We start from the raw sequence: 11,885 nt of genomic DNA, 5'->3' as shown, positions 1-11,885 counted from the left end.
TTGTATTGTGATACATTTTTTGAGCAAGTATTTGTAATTTGTATCAAAATACTTTATGATGTATTTTCTCCCATCTCTGCCGTCTCGACTGGATCTGTACCACTCCAGGACCAGGGAGACAGCAGGAAAGATATCACTGATGATCCCTCCCATCCCGGCCACCATCTCTTCCAAAGACTTCTTCTATCTGGCAAAAGGTTCCGGTCTATCAAGACCAGAACCTCAGTCACGCCATCTGAACAGTTTCTACCTCATGGCAGTGAATGAATGAATGAATGAATGAATGAACAAACGAACGAATGAACAAATGAACGATGCAATGAATGAATTTATTTAAGACCGTTACAAATGAACAGTTAAAATCCATACACCGGCATTGAAATTGTCGAGGAATAAAACACAATAAAGTCTATGACTTGTTTCCATTGTGGTCCTCGTTTGTAAAAGGTGGGGCTCAACAACAAGGCCCCCAGCCACCTGCTGACTCTGGTACACCCAACACACATTGGTATGACTGTAGTTAAATGAAATAAAATAAAATTTCTTTCCCTGCCAAACTCGCTGGGGCCACTTGAAGGTTGCTTCAGGGCCGGATTTGGCCGGCGGCCCACCAATTGAATAGGCCTGATCTATGTGACTGGCTGCGTCGGGCTGCACAGGGTTCTGCATGGTATCCACACTCCAGGGTAACCAGGAGCATCCTGAATGACAGCTGGATCTTCTCGCTCAGGTTTGGAGGAGCAGGTGATGTCAGACTTGGTGGGCAGACAGACCCACCTCGTCGTTCAGTGTCTCGTCCAGCTCCTGGTCAGTGTATTCCTCTGCGTCTGAGTCTTCATAGCCGGAGGCGTGGCGGCTGTCTGTGCTGTACATGGAGTACTCGCTACCTGGCGCCGATAGCTAGGACAGACGGTCATTGTGGATGTCCAAGTATTCCTCTGGCGCTCCATCCGCCTTGCCCTCTGACACCCAGACCAACTGGGTCTGCTGTTGCTGTATGGTCTCCTTAAGAGCTCCATACCAGCCGTCATTCATGTTGATGGTGGTGGTGAATAGGTGGTGATTATTCTTCCTCAGTTTAACGGCTCGCTCATAGAGCTTCCTTGCGCTCTTCCTGGACTCTAGACAGAGTCGGGTCCTTATGTTCTTCACACCCTGCTTGTTGTCAGGGTTGAAGAAGACCACGATCGGGTACCACTGAGCATAGTTCATCTTGTCCACAGCATTGGGGGTGATGTCCACCACAGCATGTTTGTGTCTGTCGATGATCTGCTTGATGGTGTGAAGACAAATGATTCCTGAACTATGTTGGTCTGTTCCTGCATCTCTCGGTTCCCTTTTTGCAAGCTCAAAAAGATCTGGCTCTTCTCTGGAGAGCTTCTCTCGAGCAACATCAGCGATGGGCCCAAATATCACGACGGGCCTCGGGAAACCAGCCTCATTTAGCACTACCCTCTCGTACGCTGGGAAATTGGTCTGGACTGGCTGAGCAGAGAGGTCTTTTCTGCTCTTCCTTAGGTTCCTCTTGGAGCTGCGCAGGCCACGTAACCTCCAGAAGTCGGCCCTGTCGGTCCCTGATGTCTTGGTGAGGGTGTACTGCACGCTTGAGAGCTGCTCTGCTCTGCTTTTGTTGGGGATGATACCCCTCTCCACTTCCTGGTGGTTCTTGCCGATGCGGATAGCCACCCAGGACCCCAGCTTGCCATTGTAGAGGGTGTCCACCACACGGAAAACCTCACCCTTGTTAAAGCTCAGCCTATATGGAGATTCCTTTACATACTCAAAGTGCGTGCGGATGTAGAAGGAGTCGCCGATGTCTGACTCCACAATTCGCTGATACACATCTTTCTTCTTCTGGGCCACAATGGTGACCTCTTCACCTTTAGGCAGGTCCAGGAGGAACAGCACTGCCTCCTCTCGGATTTTGTTTGCAAAATCTACATTATTTACCCTGAGAATTTGGTCACCCTCCTCCAGGCCCTCCTTAGCAGCTGGGCTATCCTCCAGCACTCTGGCCACAAAGATGCCCGCATCATTCCCGCCAGCCACCCGAAGCCCCACATGCTCCCCCTTCTGGAACTTCACCAGCTTCATGCTTGCCTGTAGAATGCTGTCATAATGAGTAGCGCTGGGCACCGGGGCATCAGAGGGATTGACTGGAAGGTCTACATACACCGCATGGAGGGCTGGGAGCTGCTCCTCCTCTCCGGCGACAGCTGACTCCATGGGCTTGGGAGGAGGAAGATGAATCTCCTCCACTAGCTTCCTTGATGTGGAAGCTGGCTTCGAGAGCCCTTTGTCATCACAAATTCTGTAACTGCGGTTGCTAATTTTCAGGGGGGAGTGTCTGGAGTGGTCCGAGAGTTCAGCTCGCCTGTCTGGAGAGTGAGAGCAGCTGCTACGATGTCTGTCATGGGATCGATTGGAATGGTCAAGGTCAGGGATGTTCAGCAGTGTTGTCCTCTCGTCCCTCTGGACCACAATCTTGAGCTTGCCCTTTGACCTTTCTATCAGCTTCTTGATGTCTATCAAGGAGAGGTTCTCTATCAAGGAGAGACTCTTCCGCGAGCCACTGCGTTCAAGTCCCATGTCCCTTTGCCAGCTGCCGCGGCCGCTGCGCCTGCCCATGGTCCCGTCTGCGCCACTGCAGGCGCCGCTGCGGGCGCTCCGAGTCTCGTATATCTCCTCATCAGAGCTGTCCTCCTCATGCTCAGACGTAGTTTCCCTCTTCCCTCGGCGGCCCATGGGGACGTGCACCTTCGTCTTTCGTCTGATTGTAATTTTGGCATTTCCCCCACTTTGGCGAAGCTGCTGGACTGCGTATGCGTGCTCCACATTGTCCATGGAGACAGCATTGACCATAAGCACTCTGTCATTTTCCTGCAGTAGGCCTTTGGCAGGACCTCCTTCAAGCACATCTGAGATGACAATAGAGGTCTCGCCACTCTGAAAATACAGGTTATCCTGACCTCCTGAGACGGCTATCCCTAAGCCAAACCCTGGTGCCCTGTGTACTGTTACTGTGTGCAGGTCCCAAATGACAGGCTCCTTCATCGCTGGACTCTGCAAAGCAATGGACCTTGTCTTCCTGGCTCTGTCTGTCTGAATCATTGAGTTATAATATGATTATAATCTTTATATAGGTCGATGGTCTGAATCAATTTATTGTGACATCAGTGATGACATCACTCGCTGATGACATCACAAATGCTCGAGTGACATCACTGATGACATCATCGAGTGCTCGAGTGACATCACTGATGATGTCATAGACATTGTGACATCATTAGTGATGTCATAACTGACTGCTACAGATAACATTGTTGTACATGAAACAGCTTTTTGGCTTTGCATTCACTGCTTTGAGACATCTAAGGGGTCTGTGTGTGTAGGCTATAATTATTAGCCTTTATTTGTGAAGATGAATGATTCCTGAACTATGTTCTCTATGTTCACTTTTTGCATACTCAAAAAGATCAGGCTCATTTTTTCTTGAGCCTCATGGGCCCAAATATGACGGGCCTCGAGAAACCAGCCTCTCTTAGCACCACCCTCTCGTACGCTGGGAAGTTGACCTGGACTGGTTGAGCAAAGAGGTCTTTCCTCAGGTTCCTCTTGGAGCTGCGCAGGCCATGGAACATCGAGAAGTCGACCCTGTCACCCCGTGCTGTCTTGGGGAAGGTACTGCCCGTTGTTTTGTTTTCTTGTTGGAGATGATGCCTCTCTCCACTTCCTGGTGGTTCTTGCCAATCGCTGCTGTCGGGTGGAAACCTTGTATCTCCAAATTTGGCCATTTTCTTTTTATTTCATAAATAGATTTAGGGGGTACCAAAAAATAACCTGTGAAAGTTTCAGGTACTTTGGACCAGTGAAAGATGTTATATTTCTGGTTAATAATGTTGTTATTACTACACTGTATATTAAAATGTGAGATTTTTTTTCCTTGTGAAAAATAGCTTTTTTGGAGATACAAGGTTTCTGCACGACAGCAGCGCAATGTGGATATAGTCCAGTAAAAATGTCACTTGACCTCACACTAATTGCAACAAAACCAAACTCAACTGATTTTGTATCCTCAATATGTCCCCAATAAAGGAAAAAAAGTGTTAAGGAAATGTATGAAGGGAAAAAAAATTAAATTACCTATATGATGCTACCAAAAACGTTTTTTTATTTATTTTTTAACATTCTTTTTTATTTATTTATTTATTTTTCTCCTTGAAGCAAAAAACACATACAGGATATAAGTGACGAGATTTATGGCACATAAAAAAAAAGAAAAAAAAGGCTTCCATAGGCTACCATCATATTTAGGTCATTTTCAAAACTTTCCCTTCATACATTTCCTTAACACTTTTCAAGATTCAAGATTCAAGATTCAAGATTTTTATTGTCACTCCATGGTACAAGTATCACGTGTGAAATTCTTGTGCTGTGGACTCCGTTTACAACATAGTACAAATATAACAGGGCATATGAGTGCAAAAACAACAAGAGACACAACAAGCAACAAGCAACTTTTTTTCCTTCACTGAGGACATATTGAGGATACAAAATCAGTTGAGTTTGATTTTGTTGCAATTAGTGTGAGGTTGACCCACATATTTGCGTAAAATGCCTGGACTAATAGCCAGCCAGGACCCCATCTTGCCATTGTAGCGAGTATCCACCACACGAAAAACCTCACCCTTGTTAAAGCTCATGTAACCAGTTTAAAATAATCTTTATTTTTATGTTTGAAACATCACCAAATCCTGATAACTATTGAAGAATCTTTGTTTTGTAATGTAATGTTCAAGGTGTGTTTTATAGCCTATTCAAACTGAAGTGCTCAAACCTGTGCTGTCCCTTTAGTTATGAGGTCCGCGCTATCCTTTCTGAAAGGTTTGTATTATTTTCTGCAATGATTAAGCATTTGTTTTGGTTTGTAGACAATGCAGACATCTCAGTATGCACTTATAAATGTTAGTCTTAAGGTTGTGAACATGTAAGTCGTGTCATTCGAATATGAACTTTGTTAATGCACCTTTGCAACTTTATACGTATTGACATGGGTTTCCAAGTGCTACAGGGTTTCCTGTTTCTATCTGCTAACAGGGCTTTGAGGACCTGTGTGTATGGAGGAGACTGCTGGACTCAAATGCATTGAGCATAAATTTATATTTGATTTCATTTATTTTCACATTCTTATTTAAAAGCATTGTTGCTGTTAATAAGAGAGTATTAGCCTCCAAACACCATTCAGTCTTCACTAAGGTTGCTTTCTTACTGGGTACGATTGCTTTCATTCCGTTCCATTCCGTTCCGTTCCACGCCCGGCACGATTGCCCTCTCCCCTCTCCCCTCTCCTCTCTCCCCCGCTGGTCAGCTTTTACATTACATTTCTTCCACGCTCTGGAACGGAACAGAGTGCATTTGCCCGGAGTGTATGCTCGCCCGTGTGTTGACTATGTGGTTCGGAACGGTTGGCGTTCACATTCGCAAGTGTTTTCCGTTCCGGGGCAAGCCAAAGCGTTCCCCAGACCACCTTTTCAAGTGGATCCTGTCACGGTTCCCCGTTCTGCGCCCAGGCACCGAACGGAACGCGACGTTCACACTCATCAAACATTCCAAAACTGGGGTCAATTTGGGGACAAGTGTGCTCGGGAACGGCACCGGGGCTCCAGTGTGAAAGCAACCTCTGGGACCACAATGGAAACAAGCTCTTGAGCTTTCTTGTGCCTGTCCCATTGACAGAGTTGAACTGTATGCGTTTGTATGCTTGTTATTTCTGTTCAATAAATAACTACTACTACTACCTCCAAGAACATCCAGTAGCAGTTTGTGGTCCGAGTCCTTTCTTCAATCAGCACAGCCACAGAACACAACGCTGATCATAATGTTAACGAATGTGCATCCAGCCACTGCCAGACTGTTGCAGTAGCAGGCTAGGCACACCCATTACACTTAGCCTATAATGGAGATTCCTTCACATAATCAAAGTGCATACGGATGTAGGAGTCGCCGACGTCTGACTCCACAATTCGCCAAAACACACCTTCCTTCTTCTAGGCCAGAATGGTGCACCTCTTCACCTTTAGGAACGTCCAGGAGGAACAGCATTGCCTCCTTCTGGTCGTGTTTGCAACAATCTGATTTACCCTGAGGATTTGGTCACCCTCTTCCAGGCCCTCCGTAGCAGCTGGGCTATGATAGTTTCCCTCTGCCATAGGCGACCCGAGCGGACGTGCTTCCTCTTTCGTCTGATTGTAATTTGGGCATTTCCCCCACTTTGGCGAAGCTGCTGGACTGCGTATGCGTGCTCCACATTGTCCATGGAGACAGCATTGACCATAAGCACTCTGTCATTTTCCTGCAGTAGGCCTTTGGCAGGACCTCCTTCAAGCACATCTGAGATGACAATAGAGGTCTCGCCACTCTGAAAATACAGGTTATCCCGACCTCCTGAGATGGCTATCCCTAAGCCAAACCCTGGTGCCCTGTGTACTGTTACTGTGTGCTGTTCCCAAATGACAGGCTCCTCCATCGCTGGACTCTTCGCAAAGCAATGGACCTCACGGCGTACGTCGGAAAATCTTATAGAAAATGAATGAATTTGTCTTCCTGGTGTATCTCTAAAGCCTGTCTGAATCCATTTATTGTGACATCAGTATCACTCACTGATGACATCACAATTGCTCGACATCACTGATGACATCATCACCGAGTGCTCGAGTGACATCACTGATGATGTCACATTAGTGATGTCATAACTCCTTCCTTGCAGAGGTTATGTACTATGCAACTCGAGATCTCAACATCACCAATTCTATGATGTCATCAGTGATGTCATTGACAAACTATGAAGTACATTTAATGCTGCTTGTTTTTCGCAGTGAGACCTTACTGGATATGACTCCTTTGTATATTTCCTAGGGTCATCCTTTCAAATATAGAGGTGCCTTTTTAGACCTAGCTATTTTTAGGGTACTACGGCCATTTGGCCTGATGTTGTTTTATGTGCTCTAGGGGTCTGATAGAGAAAATTTACATCACATTAGCCTTTATTTGGACAATCACTAGTTATTAATATATTCATATACATTTCCATTTTAGTTACATATAGTTATGACACAGACATACTTCATATTTAGATGACCTGTGGAGTCTACAGAATGGCCTTCCAGTGTGCGTCAAGACATGTAATCTGATGTGCGTCAGGGTCCAATCTATATTTGTTGTATTATAGCTGTGTATATATTTGATGGTTGTGTAAACATGTCTATGTATTTTCTACTGTTTTACTGCAGTTTTGCATCTGTGGGTTTTATGTAATTTCTCTGGGATCATTGTGACGTATCGGGTGACCGGGTCACAGGTGCATTTAAACATGGCGTCTGTCTATGGAATTTTATGTCTGAGGAAGATCATTAGCTCGAAACGTCACTGTCTTGTGGAAGGCTAAATAAAAGGTAAACAGGAGCTCAGTGTGCGTACCTTCTTTATCTTTTCTTGTAAATCGTAGGAGGCGCAATATTTGTTAAGGGAATCAACAGTAATGTTGATTTATACCCTGAGGAAGACAATGTTGCTTTTTTATGACAATAAAACATTCTGCATTGAAGCTATAGACCAAATCAGCGGGGATGTTTACATTTACTTCCGGTTACCCCTGGGTCCACACATTATAATGGCGGTGGACGGCACAAACTGACGTGTTGAAGACAAAAACAGACAAAGAAGACAAAAATGGTTTGTCCGTGTTGTGTTGTTGTTTAATATCATTCATAACAACACTTTCACTAACGTTAGTGGAGACCAGACTAGCTAATTTACCTGTTGGACCAGACCAGAGTAGACTTGAAGCTAAATTAAATTAACGTGGCGTCAGTAGCTCTGTCTGTAACGTTAACGAGTCTGCAAAAAAACAGCGAGTTTGACAGACAAACAAACGTTATTAGCTAGCTAACACTACATAAAACAAACACAGAAGAAAGGCTAGATACGTCGGACAAGCATGTTTACCAACCGTTTAACCATTTAAATTGAAAGTAGTCGGCCGAAAACAGCGAGAGGGTTTGACAGCATTTATTTGACAACACGCACATTTAAACCTGCCGCCTTCCCCAAGTGGTACCCGGAAGTAAATTTGTTTACATGGTGACGTCACAGTGATTTGGTCTATAGAGCACAGCAGGAATTGGTCCAGAAGTAGCATGTTGGATCTTCAGGGAAACTAAATACAAATAAATGCCTGTTTTTAATGCGATTTTCAGAAAACACTTCAAAAGTCATCAAATTGATTCACATTTGTGAAGATTATCCTGCTGAACACAAATGACCACAGACCTTATTTTATGCATTTAAGGGAAATCCCCATTCTAAAACCCCATTCACTTTTCCCCTGAAGCTCTAACATGTCCGGGACTTCTGCCTTCCGCCTACAACAATATGTCATCCCTGTGGTACTCTATTGGAGTGTGGCTATTTGACTTTGTGCTGCTACAGATAACATTGTCGTATATAAAACAGCTTTTTGGCTTTGCATTCCACTGCTTTGAGGCTTTTGTGCTTTGTGACATCTAAGCGGTCTGTGTGTGTATAATTATTCGCCTTTATTTTGGGGTAAATAGCTTTTTGCTCTTGGCCTGGACACAGCTGCAGATGGTCTGCCTTTAGAAGGGCATGATGAGTGTGACCACTTAAAGCCAGAGTCAAAAGCAAAGATCACAGGATGTGTCACTTCAAAAATAATACACTCTTTGCAAACACAAAGAGTAAAAGAATTAGCCTGTTTAACGGTACTCAAGTAAAGATGCGTTACTTTACAAATGTTTTATATTTTAATTATTTACCCTAATGTAATGTGTAACATTTCACATGCAGCGAGTCCGTTCTCACTCCGCGCCTTGTGCGTTTGAGATAACGTGCTTGAGATAACCTTGTGCGTTTTATGGAACACACCACGGGCGGACCGTTAAAAAGCACTCTGCACGTGGGCGTCCGGGTAGTGTAGCGGTAGATTCCCTGTCTACCAACACGAGGGTCGCAGGTTCGCGCCCCCGTGAGGCACGATTGGCTGTGTCTGCGGGTGGAAAGCCGGATTAAGGGTATGTGTCCTAATCGCTGCACTAGCGCCTCCTCTGGTCGGTCGGGGTGCCTGTTCGGGGCGGAAGGGAACTGGTGGCAATAGCTTGATCCTCCCATGTGCTACGTCCTGCCAGTGAAGCTCCCCAGGTGAAAAGAAGCGGCTGGCAACTGCGCATGTGTCGGAGGAAGCATGGTGCTAGTCTACGGCTCTCCCCAGATCGGCAGAGGGTGGAGCAGCGACCGGGGCAGCAGGGAGAAATTGGCCAAGTACAATTGGGGAGAAAATGGGGGGGGGGAAATAAGGGGAAAAAAGCACTCTGCACCTATGGGTTCAGGCAAAGGTCAAGTACGGCGTCGGGCTTGTCGTCCAGAAGGAGTGGGGAAGAGGGGACCTTCTCTCTCCCTGGTTTTGGGTTAGGGGCTTGAAGACCCCTCTGGGAAGACCCTGGGGTCGGGGTGTCCCCCTAAAGTTTTAGGCCTTAAACTTTAGGATCTCCCCTGGACACCCTAACCCTAAGCCCACCAGCATATCCAGACCCTAACCATAAGACAGGGTGTGACCATGCGCAGCGTGACCCCACGGTGCCCGTTTAACGGTCCGCCTGTGGCACGTTCCATAATACACACAGCGGTACTGGGGTGCATGCCCTCCAACACACAAGGCACGTGGCAAAGCAGGGCTCTGGTACGAGTTTGGATTAGTCAGAACCTGTTTGTCCAACACATATTACCAGTGCTACGCTGTCCATGTCTTTGTCTGTCTTGTCTTTCATACTGAACAGCTCGGTCAGATGCGCCACGGGTGCTCAGTTTGGCGATTCTCTCCTTGCCAGATGAGCTAGACATGCTACTGTAGCAGCAGCAATAATATCACAATCAGATAGCCTGAATCCATTTTGCTATGGCTATCAGCAGTGTCAAATCAAACAGCTTCCTGAACTAGCCTAATGTGACGATGGGGATCGTTACAATTTTGTGGATTGTCTACACCTGCCTAATTAATTAATTCATTGTGTTCCTTGCCCTAAAATGATTCTGTGTAGGCTACATTTAAAAGTACTTAAGTAGAATATTGATTATTATAGTAGGAGTAAAAGTACAGTATAGAATTACTGTATAAAAAAATACTTAAATACAGAACACTACAGATAGATGGTATATTTATCGTGAGGATTGTATGCTTCTGTACTGAAATATTTAGTTCACAAACGAACAAACACAAAGTTCATTTTATTTATTTTTTTGAAGGTCATATGGGCCTCTGGAGTAACTACTGCATAGCAGAGATGCATCTATGGGCCTTTCGATTTCACTGACCTTTATATACCTTACCAGTCACAATGTTCTCATACACCAGAGAGAGCGAAAAACAAATCAGAATGCAAAAAACCTTGAAAGTAGAAAAACCAAACAGCAAAAGTTGTTGCGCTGCATAGATTCCCCCAGTCGTGCCAAACAGTCGGTAGATATACAGAGTCTAGCCTGTCATTATATTTCAACCGAAGAGAAATCCAATAACTTGTATATATCTCCTGTATATTGTTCAGGTTTTCTCATAAACGCACTCCTCACTGGGATGTGTGTTTAATGGCGGTTATTTATATTTGGGCTGGACAGGTTTATTCTGTACGCCCCCAGAAATCATTAGAGTTCCCCTTGGGAAGGGCTGCAGCAACGTTCATGTTGCTCCCGGGCAGATGACTCAGCCATCATACTTTCCTCCCTGCGCTGTATTGGTGACCTTCCACAGGGGTCATTCAAAACAACGAGGAGAGACAGAGAGGCCACATCTTCACTGCTATCTTTACTCCTTAATGAGGGAGGAACCACTTCTTGGTTCTATGGAGTCCACGGAGAGAGCGAAGAAGCAGAGGAGCTGAAGCACTTAAAGAGCTATATATTAGTTGTATTTCAATATGATAGCAGTTGGAAGCTATGGGGTGTATGGTATATAGCCTACTGGACCTCATACTGAAAACGCTCCGGAGTGTATACGCAGCGTTTCAAATCCAATTAGGCCGGGTTTGCCACCAGAGGCTCAAAGGCACTGATGGAGCAGAGGGCCGCTCGCAACTTAACAGCAAGGCCTACTTTGGGGAAATAAGCATAATGGAAACCATAAAGGGCGGCTAACAGAAGTCAAGAGAGGCTCAAACAGAAGTGCCCCCAGCACCATCAAGGCTCTGACCACAGGTCTTCTCTACTTACTGTCATTGGAGAGAGAGACAGAAAGAGAGAGAGACAGAAAGAGAGAGAGACAGAAAGAGAGAGAGACAGAAAGAGAGAGAGAAAGAGAGAGAGAGAGAGAGAGAGAGAGACTTTATCTAGTTATCCATACTAGTGCAGTGCATGTTTACTCACTCACTGTGTTGGACTTTCACTCACTGGGTGCGGTGACACAAACTCTACCGGGTCCTACTCATAGCCTCTGCAGGGAAGGATTTATGACATCACTGATGATGTCACATTTCTGCAGGAAATCCGATCGGTTGAATTGCTCAATATTCGGCCGGCAAGTTCGAAGTCAATCGGACGAACGGTTCTCGAGATACGCGAAGGACACTACACAAAAGCACGCAGACGGCCCTGCCTTTATAAGATATATTATATTCATAAAATATTCAAATATTGGGATGGGCCATCAATTTGGAAATAAGGCCGATTGCTCTTTAAAACTTGAGAACTTTCATCCGATAGTGATGTGTTTGCACCTGTAGCTTCAGTCAGATAGGAAATCATTGACTTTGGTGCACCTGGTCCACCACATGTCACTCCTGGCGACTGAACGCCAGGAGTGTTCTGTTGCCACTGTCTCA

General features: G+C 45.4%; 1 pseudogene across 1 annotated transcript; it reads right to left on the bottom strand.

The window, feature by feature from the left end:
- Window positions 1-629: 629 nt before the first annotated feature.
- On the bottom strand, window positions 630-3,054 carry LOC310771853 (tight junction protein 1 pseudogene; annotated as a pseudogene). The gene has a single exon. The product of its transcript is annotated as a tight junction protein 1 pseudogene (transcript).
- Window positions 3,055-11,885: the final 8,831 nt, after the last annotated feature.

The sequence above is a fragment of the Poromitra crassiceps genome, assembly GCF_964638095.1.
Source record: "Poromitra crassiceps genome assembly, contig: HAP1_SCAFFOLD_1383, whole genome shotgun sequence".
Taxonomy (NCBI): Eukaryota; Metazoa; Chordata; class Actinopteri; order Beryciformes; family Melamphaidae; genus Poromitra; species Poromitra crassiceps.
This window is presented reverse-complemented; position numbering and strand designations above follow the sequence as displayed.